Here is a 16,932-nt window from a genome sequence, read left to right as displayed (position 1 = left end):
GAATCAAATTTCTAGATAATTTTAACAAGGTTTCATTAACTTTTGGGCGATTTGAGACACTTAAACAAAAAGCTAAACAACAAAGAGTTTATATGAAATCATTGTTAAAATCTCTTGAAAAGTCTCACTGTTCATATGATTTTGATGTTTTGAGACACTAAGCTGATAAACCATTACCAGCTTGGAAACCAAAGATCCCATCAGTCGTTACTGATCACGTTGAGGATACTGGTCGACCTAAGACTATGGTTTGCGTTCCAGTCTCTCATTAATTATCTAGTTTCGTGCATGGATATCCAAGAAGATCTATCAACGATAGATTGTTGTTATCAAAATATTCATGGTGGATTATCTTAGCATATGATGGGTGGTTTGGTTTGATTGATAATTGCAAAGATTAAAAAATTTTAAAAAAACAAAAATTGTTCACCATACAAACTTTTTAAATACAAAATTTCTTTTTGGTGAACAAGATCTTCAAAATATTTTATCCATGTTGGAAGATCACTTTTTCGTTTTTTTTTTTCATTTTTTGTTAGTTTTCAGCAAATTTTTGTTATTGTTTATATTTTTAGGGGAAGAAAATTAGAAATCCCCAAAAATAGTGTGTGTTTTGTATAAAAAATATAATATATATATATATATATATATATATATATATATATATATATATACATGTCTTTTATTTTGAAAAATCTAAAACTTGAGAAATTTGATCCGACATATATGGGAAATGATAGTACGTTGACTTAAAGGTCTATGATTGACTCCCTAATGTATCTCACGCCAAGCAGGCCGGACATCGTGTTCCCTATTTTTCAGTGTACTAGATATCAATAAGATCCTAAGGAGCCTCATGTAAGGCCCCGTTCCCGGTAGCCCTACTTTAGCGTCGGATTTACTCATAAACATAGTTCTTACAAATCAGAGTTAATTAAAACTTTCGCGGAAACGTTAACTTAAAGCATTTGTTACAAAACATTAAATCTTTTCTTTAAAACGTAATATACAACTTCATATTTAAAACATCATTTCTTCCGTCTTCAGATGCCAGCCGTCCAATCCATGCAATGTGCCAACCTCATGCTAGTTCTTTAATCTGATCACCTGCGTGCATACTAAAAGTCAGCTACGCTGAGTGAGTCCTAGTTAATCAAGCAACTTTTCATACAACCACTACATGCATCGTATACGTATCCGAAGACATATAACCCACTGTCTAACCTGCTACTGCTTATCCACTTAATTACCCCTACAGCTTAGCCTCTTAATTTCCCCTACAGCTTAGCCACTTATGCCACTTTATGCCACTTCATGCCACTTTAATAATGAATAACGTTATGCCACTTTAATAACGAAGTCACGTATAGGCTTACCCTACCACGTACTATCATCATGCCACTAACACTCTTACTAGACCCTTGCCACTTCTATCACACCCTACTTCTACTTGTCTACAACACACTTTATATTATCACGTCATTCATATAATAATCAAGTTACATCACAACATTTATATACACACTGATAACCACTTGACAGTCACTATCCTTGACGATACGTGCAATATCCGAAGATCGTTCACGCACCGACAAGCATTATATGATAGCTACTTGTACAACATCTACAGCATACACTTACCACTTAAGGTAAGTGTATTCACACTTCACATCGAGTATGCACACAGCCCCGAAAACATAACAACCAAATGGGGCTAGAAACTCACCTGAACTCTGTTATTCTTCTGTTAATGGTTATTCCTTCTCGAGCTGTGCGTGTCTTCCAATCTAGCCACTCTTATTGCTACTTAACTAGTCTTACGCGTCTAAGCCGGTTTTACTTCATTGAATCGTTACCCGGTTAGTTAAATCGTTACTCGTTAACCTTTATAGGTATCTTTCATCAATTATCAAAGTCCAAGGGCTAATTTGCAATTATATCAATCTTTCTAAGTCATGGACTAGTCTGTAATTTCGCTAACCTTCTAGTCGTTACTTGGTGATATAATGCTAAATATTTATGTTTCCCGTGTATATTTAATTTGTATTTTAATTGTTTTTGTTCGTTTTTAGCCAAGATTTGTATACTACTAACCCTTTTATGTTTCGTAGGTTCCGGGTGTTGATCGTGATCAAAAAGGATGAAAAACGAGCTAAAACGAGCCGAAACGGAGATCTGGAACGCGTCAGGAAGGGTTAGAACAGAGAACCGGTCTGACCGGCCCCTTATATGGAGCACGCCGCGCCGCGCGGAGGGGTGCCCATATCCCATCGTGCGGCGCCTAGGCAAAGCCGGAGGTTTTTTAATTTCTTTATTTTATCACTTGTTGGGCCTTGTTTTGGGTATTTAAACATCTTTAACTTAAACCTGAACATAACCTGAAGCCAACAGATGAATTTGAGAGTTCTTGGAGCTATCTTTCGAGTTTCGTGGTGATTTTGAAGGCACGAGAACAACCGGTGAAGAGCTTTACGCTCAAGATCGAAGACTACGGGTTTTATCGCCTTTAATCTTTCGTTTCTCATTATTTCACCATGTTTTCAGTTTTATTTTCTTTGTTTGATTTAGACTATATGATGCTAGGCTAAACTTCATAAACTACCTAGGTCATGATGAACCTTAGTTTGGTTTGAATTTGTTTGGATTTCGTTTCGTTATGGATTTTATGTTCTAAGTAAACTGTTGAGTTTTGATTTAATTAATGTGTATGATTGTTTGATTTTGTTTACTTGGATTTATTGTTTCACATTGCCCTTGTTGATTGTTTCATAGGATAGGGTTTTGTTTGGTCATTTACTCTGTGTTCTTGACTAGTTTGTGATTAATATCGATTAAAATCATAGAAACACTAAAATCAATTAGACAAATAAAAGTGAGCTGCTAGTCTAACAAATTGTAAGGTGATAGGCTATTGATAGATCTTTGCTTATCGTGATTACTAGATTTAGTTCTTCGTAAGGAGTCCGTCTAGGTTTGATTGTTAGCTTAGTCTATTAAGTTAATTGAGTCTGCTTGGCTGTCTTTGAATTCCGCGCTGTAAGGTAGGTTTTCGTCATAAAGATACTTAGACATAAGTTATTAAATAACCGTAAGGAAGTTCAATTAAAAACTGGTGAGTCTTAAAACTTGCTAGAAATCCATAGGCGTCTTCTTGAAGTTCAAGGGTCCTGTTCGGGTTTTCTGTCAAGGGTCTATTTTATGATCCCAGTTCCATAACGTGAGTTTTTCATTTAATTAATAACCGTAACTTTGGGGATTCTAGCCTAGGTAGTTATCTTTATCATCTGCATTAATTTAAGTTTTTTAAGAGTTAATTATATATAATTAATTAGGTTTTAAGTAATGATTAGGTTTTATTATTATTTTAATTAGTTAGGGTTACTTTTAGTTTATTAATAATTAGTTTAAAAACCCCCTTAAATATTATTATTAAATAGTCGTGTCTTGTAGTTGAGTCTAATTTGCTAGTTTCGTAATTTAAAGAGTCTCGTGGGTTCAATATCCGGACTTACTTAGCTATACAAGAGACTACCGGTTCACTTGTCGGTTAGTAGTTTTAGTTATGTTAAGAGCCTAGAATTATTACTTAGTGTCTAGATTAACATAATTTAGTTAATAATTATTTGACTACTTCAATCACATCAAGTTTTTGGCGCCGTTGCCGCGGACTCTTGGCGATTGCGATATTAGCTTTGATTGGACTTACTTGCTATATACGTGCTATTGTGTTTTTGATTTTGAGTTATTAGGGTTTTAGTTAATCAGATTTTTACGTGTTTATTTTTATTTTTTTATTGTGAGTCGTAGGTGTCTAATTGTCCGTGTCTTTTGTTTGTTTAGATTCCTGTAATTATGTGTGAAATTTGTAATGGACCTCACTTTACCATTAAATGTCCATACTACAGTAACCTTAATTGTGATACGTGTGGTGATCCTCATTTACACTATGATTGTCCATACAAGGGTTCTCGCTTTATTTGTTATAGATGCGCTGGTTGTCATATGACTCGTGCATGTCCATATAATCGTACTAACCCCTATGTGCAGCAACAGTCTTATCTTTCACAGGGGCCTTTTCCGTATTATTTTGATAATTCGTACCAGCAACCTTAGCAAAACCAGAAGCTGTGTTATGATCAATTTTCTAAAAGCCTTTCTGATGAGGATGTAGCTGCTATGGGTAGGATAGAAAAGATGTTGGTCCAATACATGGCTACAGATACCCAAAAGATGTTCGTTGAGCATGATACCATCTTCAAAAATCACCAGTATATTATTACAGATCTCCAACGTCAAGTATAAGAAATTTCTAGGATACTGGATGAAGAAGATAAAATGGAGAGGTTGAGATCCTTGGAATATGTTGAGCAGTCAGATGAGGAGATCATTCAAGTAATGGAGACAAAAATGGATGTTGAAGTCCCACCTCAGGTTTCACATGCTATTATTGATTTTTGGAGTGACTCTGATGATGAAATAAATGAGGAAGAGTGGCCTGCTTATCAGAGATCGTTAGTGAAGAAAGTAGAGATAGATGATGGCTTGGATTTTGGGGATTCACTTGAGTTGATGTTTCGCGTAGAGGAAGAGGTTGTGAATGAATTGAGTGACGAAGATGAATTCCTTGATCTGGAGTTGGATGGATTGTCAGAGTATGACGAGGGGGTACATTGGATGTTGATGGGGATATTGCGTTTTTCGAGGCCCTACTTGTAGAGGAAGTTGTAGATGATGATGTGGTGTTAGAGAAAGAACACCATTGCCGGCCCGTGGACTGTGTTTTGAACGCTTGGAATCAAAACCACGGGAGAAGGTCGAGGATGATAGGTGTCACACCCGGCCCTGAGCGGCGGAAACAGCCGGGCGCGCGCGAGTGGGGATTGATAATTAAGCACGGGCCATTGCAAACATTCATAGTAAGATTTTCATTGCGCATGAAATGTTTAATACAAATACATTACATTGTTTAAAAATTACATAAAAACATCCAAGTATAAAACTGTTGAAGATTTCCACGCCCTATCCCCTTGCGCGGCGGGAACAACCACGCGCATCGAAGGGATAGAACTAAAATCTTCCAAAAAGCTAGTTTTAGATGTTCAGCGTGAGGTGCTCTAAGTGTGACTCCATGCGCTACCTAGTTATCTCCTGAAAGACACGTAAAAACATTTGAATCAGTATAAACTGAGTGAGTTCACAAGTTTTAGTAACTAAATAAATCGCATTGCATCATAGTCTTGATAACATCATATTGAAACACATTTCTGATTTCATGTCTAAACATATACTTGGGAATCCGTATGAAAACATAGATCTGACACATATTTCTGATAAAAGTCGTTCAGCGGCTACGCGCGATCATTACTGGAAGTGTGCTCGTCCATGCAAAGTGGCGCTGCCACTACGAGCTAAATAATATAATGCCGTCCCGCGGTTTACGCGTGGACATTTCTGAAAAACCGTGCTCGTCTATGCAAAGAGGCGCTGCCCCTACGAGCTAATCAATAATTCCGTCCCGCGGGTTACGCGCGGACGTTGTGCCGGAAAACAAGGCGCTCGTCCATGCAAAGAGGCGCGACCCCTACGAGCGGGCTCAAACCCATAGTACTGCCCCATGACCATACTAGGCACTCGTCCATGCAAAGAGGTGCGACCCCTACGAGTGGGTGGATCAAACCAGCAGTCCCTACCCTTAGAGTTCCAATGGTAAAGTGATCACTTACTCGAGTTCTAGCGCACATACATCGAAAACCTTAGATAACCGTTCGCATTGCTCATCATGAAATATAATTTAAACACATAATCGCTTGCATAGCTTGTAAGTAAACCATGATAAAACATTATTTAAGTACGTGTCCCTCGCCCCGAAAACAGTTTAAAAACAGTGAAAACAGCGAGAATAGGGGCTGTGAGACTCACCTGTGGTTCTTGTTAAGGGATTAATCGAGATTCGGGTTTTCTTGGTGTTGGCCTCGGAATTGAAGGTCTAGAATGCGATTAAATAACAAGAAGTATATATATTAAGATCAAGAATTAGGAGAATATAAGGGTTGGAAAGCAGATCTCAAGGTTGTATTCTTGGCTTACCTGGTAACAGGATCGGAAACGAAAACAACGGATGCTTGGGAGATGATTAGTGCAAGTTGCAGTTCTTAAGAGAGAAGTTTGAAGTGTGTTTTGGGTGATAATTTAGGTTACATATTTATAGGCAAACTCAAGGGAACACAATCCCTTGCTTTAGGGGATTGTAATCTCTTCATATCTAGGTGTAATGATGATAAAGTATGGAAATTATTATTATTTATTTAAGAGTGGAGTAGTGGATAAAAGATTTTGATTTGATTTGGACAGGACATGCAGGTCTGTGGTTGGTGGAAGTAGGGTGGCGGACAGTTGACTTTTCATGTTACAGTGTGCTTTTTCAGGTACTTTGTCAGTGTACAGTAAAAAGTGGAAAATCTCTGAAACACGCTACTGTTTCCCTTTGGGCGGGAGTAATCTCCTTACAACTGGAGAATAGACTAAGTGTTCTGCGCGTATTACTTTGTGCGCATAGCTTTCTGCGTGAAGGACATTTCTTTGCTGCGGGTAGGTGCGTGACCTTCTCGCAGTCAGGGACATTTGAGTTTCATTTGTAGATTCTCCAGGTGGTCTTGGTATTTCAACATAGTGATCAGTCATGTTGAAGTCAATTCCATCTTGGAGCTTCAGACAAACTAGTTCTCAATGTTCCCGCCATGCGGGAAGGTTAGTTCCCCTTCCGCACGCGCATAAACGATTTGGGATGCACCCGCCTTAGCATCATGCGAGACGGTCAACCCATTAGACAACATTAAATTATAGAAACATAAAACCAATACTCTTAAAAACATATGCCGCACGCGCATATAACATATGCCCACGCAGGTTCTTAACATGGTGCGCTCGCGCAGGGTGCTCATAACAAATACCCGCGCCGATTCTAACATAGCGCGCTCGCGCAGGGCGCACATAATATGCCCGCGCTGACTAATATGGCGCGCTCGCGCAGGGTGCTCATAACAAATACCCGCGCCGATTCTAACATAGCGCACTCGCGCAGGGCGCACATAATATGCCCGCGCTGACTAATATGGCGCGCTCGCGCAGGGTGCTCATAACAAATACCCGCGCCGATTCTAACATAGCGCGCTCGCGCAGGGCGCACATAACGTGCCCGCGCTGATTCTAACATAGCGCGGTTAATATTTACAACCACCTAATTATTAGGTTGATTACTTAGTTTATAGGATTGAGAAATTTACCGGGTGTCACAATAGGTTACCTGAAAACCGAAGTTGCATATATTTTAGGAGATGGTCTACGGGTGTGAAAAAGCCATTAAATGTCAAACACGACCAGTCTTCTCGATATTTACAACGCATTCGACTCTTGCCAGGTAAGTTTAAATATAGGTGGTCTGACCCATTATTGATTTTTAATTCTAAGTTAATATTTTGCGGTCCCATCATTGATATATTACTGTTTGATAAATTCCGGGTGGAACTAAACGGATTAGACAGGGTCCAGATCAAAGAGAAACCTCCTGATTAAGTTCAAGTGTGGGGAGGTTTCGTAGAGTTTGTATAATTAATCGAGTCACTAACGTAGTTTTTTCTAGTTCTTTTTTGTTTTTGTATTTTTGAGTTTTGCTAGGTAAAAGAAAGATTGTGTGAACTAGAGAGACGATCCCCAAGGAAGAGTATATTGAAAAAAACAAGTGTGGGGATGATGGAGCAGCTGAAACGTATACTTTATATTTATTATTTGCTGTTAATTATTCATGATTTATTTGTCGGTTGATGTGAAACACTCTAATTTCTTAATATCTATCATTATGATAAGATGCATTTTTAGATATGTTTTTTTTTGTTTTGCCGCTTGCGTTCGTGTGAGAGAGAATGAGTTACTATTTGCTGAGCACGTTCGTAGTTGGAGGGAATTCATGGAAGAAGACTTTGGCATCATATTTCATGCGCATATTACCAGCTAATTCTTTTCCTTTATTTAGCTTATTAACTATTTATTTTGCTTTTGTTTTTATTTTTTAGATTTTTAGTTTTTTGTAGTCCGACTTTATTTTATTTTATTTTATTTTTATTTTAAGTCGTTCTTATCCTTGCATTGAGGACAATGCAAAATTTAAGTGTGGGGATAGGATATTTGAGTCGTAGTTTCAATCGAGTTTATGTTTAAAAAGTAAAAAAAACTAATAAAAAAAATTAATAAATGTTTTAAAAATGTCCCTTGAGTTTAGTTTTTGTTGGGTTGAAGTGGGAGATGATGATTTTATCGGAAATTGGTTTTTCAAACTACTAATAATATGAGATAAATAATAAGAAGACGCACTTAACTTGGGATGTGTCGGTAGGCTCAGCCTTGAAAATGAAATGGCCAATTTGATAAAATGGTTAAAATGGAAATCTCTTGTGGGTAAAGCGTTTTCTCCGTGGAAAATAAGTAATGAAAGGCCGGGCCATACTCAAGCCTCAAATTTTGGTATGAAAAGGTGGAAATGTCATAAAATTTTAAAAATCTGAATACGTTATCATATGATGCTTGGGTAGGTTTAACGTTAGAGTATGTCGTGTAGCCTGTGATATAAATCTTAAATTTCTAGTTTAGTATTTTACACCTTATTGGCGTATGGTTTTATAAACTTAAATCTTGTATTGATAGGATGCTTCGGGTTCGGAGACCATGGGTCTGTATGCAATTTATTCATCTGGGTATTCACAATTCCTAAGTGGGGTTGTGAATATTTAAAATTATGCCAAAAAGAGCAAACTCTTATAAGTCTATAAACATGATCACAAAAGTACAAAAGTACAAATTCACTACAGACTTGATCATCCACACTGTTAGCCATGTGGGGTCCCCTTGCTCGCGTCTCATTACCATTAAGAAACGGACCACTAGGAACACGCTACATGTAAACCCTACAGATGAGATTTTCCATGCTCACCTATGGTGATGGTTTCGGGGTATTGCTTGATAATAGGGGTAATTCATGTTGTGGGGAACACTAGCTATTAATTAATTGAAACTTAATCGTATCTAATGGCTGTTTGGTAGACTTTGATGCTTAAGTTTAGGTGGATAAACAATACCCTTGATCGTCTTAACTATTCATGAAAAAAATAGAGCAACAAAAGTTTTAAATCTGCTAATTTTGAGGTTTAAGTCAAGTTGGGGTGGTCTGGTCCGGTAAAAGCTGAAAATAAGCGGGTCTTAATTGTGTAAACCACTGAGTACTATTATTGTCGGATCTTATTTGTCCCGGTAAAGATTAAGGCATGGGTTTAAGTGGACAACAATATCGGTGATCGCGGTTTTTGCGTTTTTCTGAGCTTTAAAAATTAACCTATATGTTTGTTAGACTGTAATTTTCCAATTCTGATACAACTGCATCAAACTTTTTCAGGGACGAAAAAAGAATAAGTGTGGGGATATTTGACATAATGCTAAATATTTATATTTCCCGTGTATATTTTAATTAATATTTTAATTGTTTTTGTTCGTTTTTAGCCAAGATTTGTATACTACTAACACTTTTATGTTTAGTAGGTTCCGGGTGTTGATTGTGATAAAACAGGATGAAAAACGAGCTAAAACGAGCCGAAACGGAGATCCAGAACGCGTCAGGAAGGGTCAGAACAGAGAACCGGTCTGTCGGCCCCTTATATGAAGCACGCCGCGCCGCGCGGAGGGGTGCTTATATCCCGTCGCGCGGCGCCTAGGCAAAGCTGGAGGATTTTTAATTTTGTTTTTTTATCACTTGTTGGGCCTTGTTTAGGGTATTTAAACATCTTTAACTTAAACCTGAACATAACCTGAAGCCAACAGACGAATTTGAGAGTTCTTGGAGCTATCTTTCGAGTTTCGTGGTGATTTTGAAGGCACGAGAACAACCGGTGAAGAGCTTTACGTTCAAGATCGAAGACTACGGGTTTTATCGCCTTTAATCTTTCGTTTCTCATTATTTCACCATGTTTTCAGTTTTATTTTCTTTGTTTGATTTAGATTATATGATGCTAGGCTAAACTTCATAAACTACCTAGGTCATGATGAACCTTAGTTCGGTTTGAATTTGTTTGGATTTCGTTTCGTAATGGATTTTATGTTCTAAGTAAACTGTTGAGTTTTGATTTAATTAATGCGTATGATTGCTTGGTTTTGTTTACTTGGATTTATTGTTTCACATTGCCCTTGTTGATTGTTTCATATGATAGGGTTTTGTTATGTCATTTACTCTGTGTTCTTGACTAGTTTGTGATTAATATCGATTAAAATCATAGAAACACTAAAATCAATTAGACAAATAAAAGTGAGCTGCTAGTCTAAAAATTTGTAAGGTGATAGGCTATTGATAGATCTTTGCTTGTCGTGATTACTAGATTTAGTTCTTCGTAAGGAGTCCGTCCAGGTTTGATTGTCAGCTAAGTCTATTAAGTTAATTGAGTCTGCTTGGCTATCTTTGAATTCCGCGTTGTAAGGTAGGTTTTCGTCATAAAGATACTTAGACATAAGTTATTAAATAACCGTAAGGAAGTTTAATTAAAACTGGTGAGTCTTAAAACTTGCTAGAAATCCATAGGCGTCTTCTTGAAGTTCAAGGGTCCTGTTCGGGTTTTCTGTCAAGGGTTTATTTTATGATCCCAGTTCCATAACGTGAGTTTTCCATTTAATTAATAACCGTAACTTTGGGGATTCTAGGCTAGGTAGTTATCTTTATCATCTGCATTAATCTAAGTTTTTTAAGAGTTAATTATATTTAATTAATTAGGTTCTAAGTAATGATTAGGTTTTATTATTATTTTAATTAGTTAGGGTTACTTTTAGTTTATTAATAATTAGTTTAAAAACCCCCTTAAATATTATTATTAAATAGTCGTGTCTTGTAGTTGAGTCTAATTTGCTAGTTTCGTAATTTAAAGAGTCTCGTGGGTTCAATATCCGGACTTACTTAGCTGTACAAGAGTCTACCGGTTCACTTGCCGGTTAGTAGTTTTAGTTAAGTTAAGAGCCTAGAATTATTACTTAGTGTCTAGATTAGCATAATTTAGTTAATAATTATTTGACTACTTCAATCACATCAAGTTTTTGGAGCCGTTGCCGGGGACTCTTGGCGATTGCGATATTAGCTTTGATTGGACTTACTTGCTATATACGTGCTATTGTGTTTTTGATTTTGAGTTTTTAGGGTTTTAGTTAATCAGATTTTTACGTGTTTATTTTTATTTTTTAATTGTGAGTCGTAAGTGTTTAATTGTCCGTGTCTTTTGTTTGTTTAGATTCCTGTAATTATGTGTGAAATTTGTAATGAACCTCACTTTACCATTAAATATCCATACTACAGTAACCTTAATTGTGATACGTGTGGTGATCCTCATTTACACTATGATTGTCCATACAAGGGTTCTCGCTTTATTTGTTATAGATGCGATGGTTGTCATATGACTCGTGCATATCTATATAATCATACCAACCCCTATGTGTAGCAACATTCTTATCTTTCACAGGGACCTTTTCCGTATTATTTTGATAATTCGTATCAGCAACCTTAGCAAAACCAGAAGCTGTGTTATGATCAATTTTCTAAAAGCCTTTCTGATGAGGATGTAGCTGCTATGGGTAGGATAGAAAAGATGTTGGTCCAATACATGGCTACAGATACCCAAAAGATGTTCGTTGAGCATGATACCCTCTTCAAAAATCACCAGGATAATATAACAGATCTTCAACGTCAAGTAGAAGAAATTTCTAGGAGACTGGATGAAGAAGATGAAATGGAGAGGTTGAGATCCTTGAAATATGTTGAGCAGTCAGATGAGGAGTTCATTCAAGTAATGGAGACAAAAATGGATGTTTAAGTCCCACCTCCGGTTTCACATGCTATTATTGATTTTTGGAGTGACTCTGATGATGAAATAAATGAGGAAGAGTGGGCTGCTTATCACAGATCGTTAGTGAAGAAAGTAGAGATAGATGATGACGTAGATTTTGGGGATTCACTTGAGTTGATGTTTGGCGTTGAGGAAGAGGTTGTGAATGAATTGAGTGAGGAAGATGAATTCTTTGATCTGGAGTTGGATGGATTGTCAGAGTATGACGAGGGGGGTACATTGGATGTTGATGGGTATATTGAGTTTTTCGAAGCCCTACTTGTAGAGGACTTTGTAGATGATGATGTGGTGTTAGAGGAAGAACACCATTGCAGGCCCGTGGACTGTGTTTTGAACGCTTATCAGGAATCATAACCATGGGAGAAGGTCGAGGATGATAGGTTACCAGAAAACCGAAGTTGCGTATATTTTAGGAGATGGTCTACGGGAGTGAAAAGGCCATTAAATGTCAAACACGACCAGTTTTCTCGATATTTACAACGCATTCGGCTCTTGCCAATAAGTTTAAATATAGGTGGTCTGACCCGTTATTGATTTTTAATTCTAAGTTATTATTTTGCGGCTCCATCATTGATAAATCGTTACTCGTTAACCTTTATAGGTATCTTTCATCAATTATCAAAGTCCAACGGCTAATTTGCAATTTTCTTAATCTGTCATTTCGCTAACCTTCTAGTTCGTTACTTGGTCCTTAACGAAATGAGATTCATTCGTTACTCCAGTCTCATGACGAATTGCTAGCTCGTTACTTCTTAACGAATCGACCTTTATAACGAACTGAACCCTATAACGAATTGGACCTTTAACGAATCGGTCCTCTTCAGGAACTGGCCCTTCTGTAGCGAATTGAACCTTAATGAACTACTTAACGAATTAGGTTTAATTCGTTATTAATTCCTTAACGAACCAGAGCTGGTTCGTCATACCTTTGTTGACGAATCAGTTCACGAATTAAGGCTAGTTCGTTGAACCTCCGTTAACGAATTACCTTTAATTTGTTAGCTTATCATAGCGAATTAGGGTTAGGTTTTGTCAGGGAATGTCAGAAACATTCGTTAACGTCCTTAAATACCCGCGCCGCCTTTCCGGCACCGCCGTGCCGGAAAACCGTGTGGTGGCCGGAAAAACCTATTCCAGCACCGTTTTCAACGTTTTTCGTCCCGTTCGATCCAGATCTGAGCTAGGGTGACCCCTAAGCTTATCTTAGGTTCGGTTTATAGCCGATTCCACCCAGATCTCGTGACTTCAACGGTTTACGGTGTCGGATCATCGTTTCGCAACTAGATCTAACGGTTTTGGACCTCTACAATATAATGCTATCATTACCTCGGGTCGGAAATCGGTTAACCTTCTTCTTCTTCTTCTTGGTTTTGGCTTAGAGAGAGAAAGTAGGATGAGAGAGAGCTAAGTGTGTGTTTTGGGTGGTGTATGGAGTATGAGAAATGAATGATAATTGGGTAATTAAGGCTTTTATAATTATGAATCATGGGCTTAAGCCCTTGGTCTCATCCTTCCTTCCTTCATGACCCAAGTCCATAACCCATATCCATTAACCAACACTAGCCCGACCCATAATAGCTCCTACTCTATTTTATTATTTCTCCGCTTACCCGAGTAAACTTCTCACAAATATTAAATAATATAAATAATATCATCTTAGAAATTTCGGGATGTTACAAGTCTTCCCCCCTTAAAGAGGTTTCGTCCCCGAAACCTAACTTATTCCTTATAAAAGGAATACTTCTTATATTTACACACTTTATTGAGTCGCCTTCGCTTTCTGGGTTGTCCTTCTTACTTCTGACTTGCAGTCATCGAGTGGTGATCATGTGTTTTAGCTATTAAGGTAGCTTGTTCATGAGGCCCTCGACGTACCAAGTCTCGTCTTGTCTTCTCAAGGAACCTTGTCTTATATAATAACGCTAACTCCTAAAGCGACACTTTACCACTACACCACTATTTATCATAACCAACATGCATTCAAGATAATTCATAAGTCATTCATACAAAATCACAAGAAGTCACAAGTAGTTCATAACATAAAAAGGAAATCATTCATAGGTTCAACTATAACATAAAACACTCTTTAATAGTATTAAACATAAGACAACTGGCATGCCACTTATTCTCCTGCAACCTCCTTAGCAGCTAATAGACCATCGTTTCACACGTCTCCTATACTTTCCCCCACTGCCATGGCTTCTCCACACTCCCTAGCTATGTGACAAGACTTACCACACTTGTAACATTTCTGGTCATCGGTGCATTCACGAGAGATATATCCCTTCTTCCCGCATCGGTAGCACTGGTTTGGACCAGCCTTGCATTCTCCCCAGTGCATCTTCCCGCACACTTTGCATGTTTCTCTGTCTGCCATCTTCTGTGTCTTCTTCCCCGCATACTCCACGACATCTGCAGGCCGTTTGTTTCCTTTCCCTCCTTCCTTATCTCCCACTTCCACATCATCCGCCGCCAGATCATCATAAACCATCTCTGCTAACTCAACTGCGGACTCAAAGGTAACAGGTTTGTTGGCCCTGATTAACATGCGGACCTTCTGGGGAAGTCCCCTGACGTAGCACTTGATCCATTTCACCTCAGTGTTCACCATGTCAGGCACCAGCCTAGACATACGGTTGAATTCAGTGGTGTACTCACGGTGTGTCATCTTGCCCGCCTTCAGATTCAGAAACTTCATCTCGGTTCTCTCCACCTCGGCATTAGCACAGAACCTTTTCAGCACTAACTCCTTTAGGTCATTCCACCTCATTGCCTTAATCTCTTCTCGGGTCTTCCTTTGTTCCACAGTTTCCCACCAGTAGATAGCCTCATCTTCAAATGACTGAGTGGCGTAACCCACTGCTTGGTCGGGACGACACTCACTAATTCGGATAATTTTTTCCATAGTGGTTATCCATTGGAGAGTAGCGATTGCGTCTCCTAGACCAGTCATCTTTGGCGGGTCACGTCCTTTGAAGGACTTGTAGTTACACCCACCTGGGCCTCTCTTTTCATCATCAACTTTCACAGATCCAGCTTCACTCGAATCACCCTTCTCTCCCTCACCATCCTTCTTACCCTTCTCTCCTGATCCTCCAGCAGTCCTTCCAGCAGATCTTTCGGGATTCCAATTCTTCATGGCAGTTGCCACGGCTTGTCCAATGGAAGCTAGAACAGGAGGGTCGAGTTGGTGTCCTTCGTTGTTGCTCGGATTTCCCTCACCAGCACTTTCTTCTCCCCGGCTTTAGCAGCCGATTCAACAGAGGGTTCTCGGACCACCCGTGGCCTACCACGACGCCCGGTGCGACCTCCAGTTACAACAATTTCTCCAGCTTCAGCCATTAGTATTCTAAAAGGGAAAACACAAACGTCATCACTAAAGGAATTATTTAGCACGTCATTCGTAAGGTAAGTAGCTAATGACATTAATCAAGTGTAATTAACTATTTGCATTACTCCTCATGTTCTACATACTTCCGTTCGTGATTTCACTTGTGCTAGTTTCTACTTATAAACAGTTAATCAATCAAACACTTAAGAAATCCTATCCCTAACCTGCATATATCCTTTCTTTAACAATTAAGCGAACATCTTTATACAATATTTAATATACTTTACCTTTACTGAGCTTGCTTGAGTGACACGTGGCTATCTTGAACTGGCATCTTCTTTCTTTTCTTACTAAAATATCATTCTCTGTTCGAGTCTAAGCATGTAGGATGCTTAAATCTCTCAAACTTTGCTTTGATACCAACTTGTAAGGCCCCGTTCCCGGTAGCCCTACTTTAGTGTCGGATTTACTCATAAACACAGTTCTTACAAATCAGAGTTAATTAAAACTTTCGCGGAAACGTTAACTTAAAGCATTTGTTACAAAACATTAAATCTTTTCTTTAAAACGTAATATACAACTTCATATTTAAAACATCATTTCTTCCGTCTTCAGATGCCAGCCAATCCATGCAATGTGCCAACCTCATGCTAGTTCTTTAATCTGATCACCTGCGTGCATACTAAAAGTCAGCTACGCTGAGTGAGTCCTAGTTAATCAAGCAACTTTTCATACAACCACTACATGCATCGTATACGTATCCGAAGACACATAACCCAATGTCTAACCTGCTACTGCTTATCCACTTAATTACCCCTACAGCTTAGCCTCTTAATTACGCCTACAGCTTAGCCACTTATGCCACTTTATGCCACTTCATGCCACTTTAATAATGAATAACGTTATGCCACTTTAATAACGAAGTCACGTATAGGCTTACCCTACCACGTACTATCATCATGCCACTAACACTCTTACTAGACCCTTGCCACTTCTATCACACCCTACTTCTACTTGCCTACAACACACTTTATATTATCACGTCATTCATATAATAATCTATTTACATCACAAAATTTATATACACACTGATAACCACTTGACAATCACTATCCTTGACTATACGTGCAATATCCGAAGATTGTTCACACACCGACAAGCATTATATGATAGCTACTTGTATAACATCTACAGCATACACTTACCACTTAAGGTAAGTGTATTCACACTTCACATCGAGTATGCACACAGCCCCGAAAACATAACAAGGAAATGGGGCTAGAAACTCACCTGAACTCGGTTACTTCTTCTGCTAATGGTTATTCTTTCTCGAGATGTGCGCGTCTAACTGTTTAATAATTTAATATCAAATACCACTCTAGCCACTCTTATTGCTACTTAACTAGTCTTGCGCGTCTAAGCCGGTTTTACTTCATTGAATCGTTACCCGGTTAGTTAAATCGTTACTCGTTAACCTTTATAGGTATCTTTCATCAATTATCAAAGTCCAAGGGCTAATTTGCAATTATCTCAATCTTTCTAAGTCCAGGGACTAGTCTGTCATTTTTCTAACCTTCTAGTTCGTTACTTGGTCCTTAAAGAAATGGGATTCATTCGTTACTCCAGTCTCATGACGAATTGCTAGTTCGTTACTTCTTAACGAATCGACCTTTATAA

General features: G+C 38.3%; 1 long non-coding RNA gene across 1 annotated transcript in view; it reads right to left on the bottom strand.

Moving 5' to 3' along the window:
• Positions 1–3,644: 3,644 nt before the first annotated feature.
• LOC143555036 (uncharacterized) overlaps positions 3,645–16,932 on the bottom strand; it is a 289,230-nt gene continuing 275,942 nt past the window's right edge. The window contains exon 2 of the long non-coding RNA XR_013139133.1: positions 3,645–3,874. This is a non-coding gene — a long non-coding RNA (uncharacterized LOC143555036). The remainder of the gene's footprint in view (positions 3,875–16,932) is intronic.

This window comes from Bidens hawaiensis, unplaced genomic scaffold, assembly GCF_021521415.1.
Source record: "Bidens hawaiensis isolate Kalapana, Puna unplaced genomic scaffold, B.hawaiensis_p1.1 tig00017944_1, whole genome shotgun sequence".
In the NCBI taxonomy this organism is placed as follows: Eukaryota; Viridiplantae; Streptophyta; class Magnoliopsida; order Asterales; family Asteraceae; genus Bidens; species Bidens hawaiensis.
Note: the sequence above shows the minus strand (reverse complement) of the source record. Positions and strands in the feature narration are given on the sequence as shown.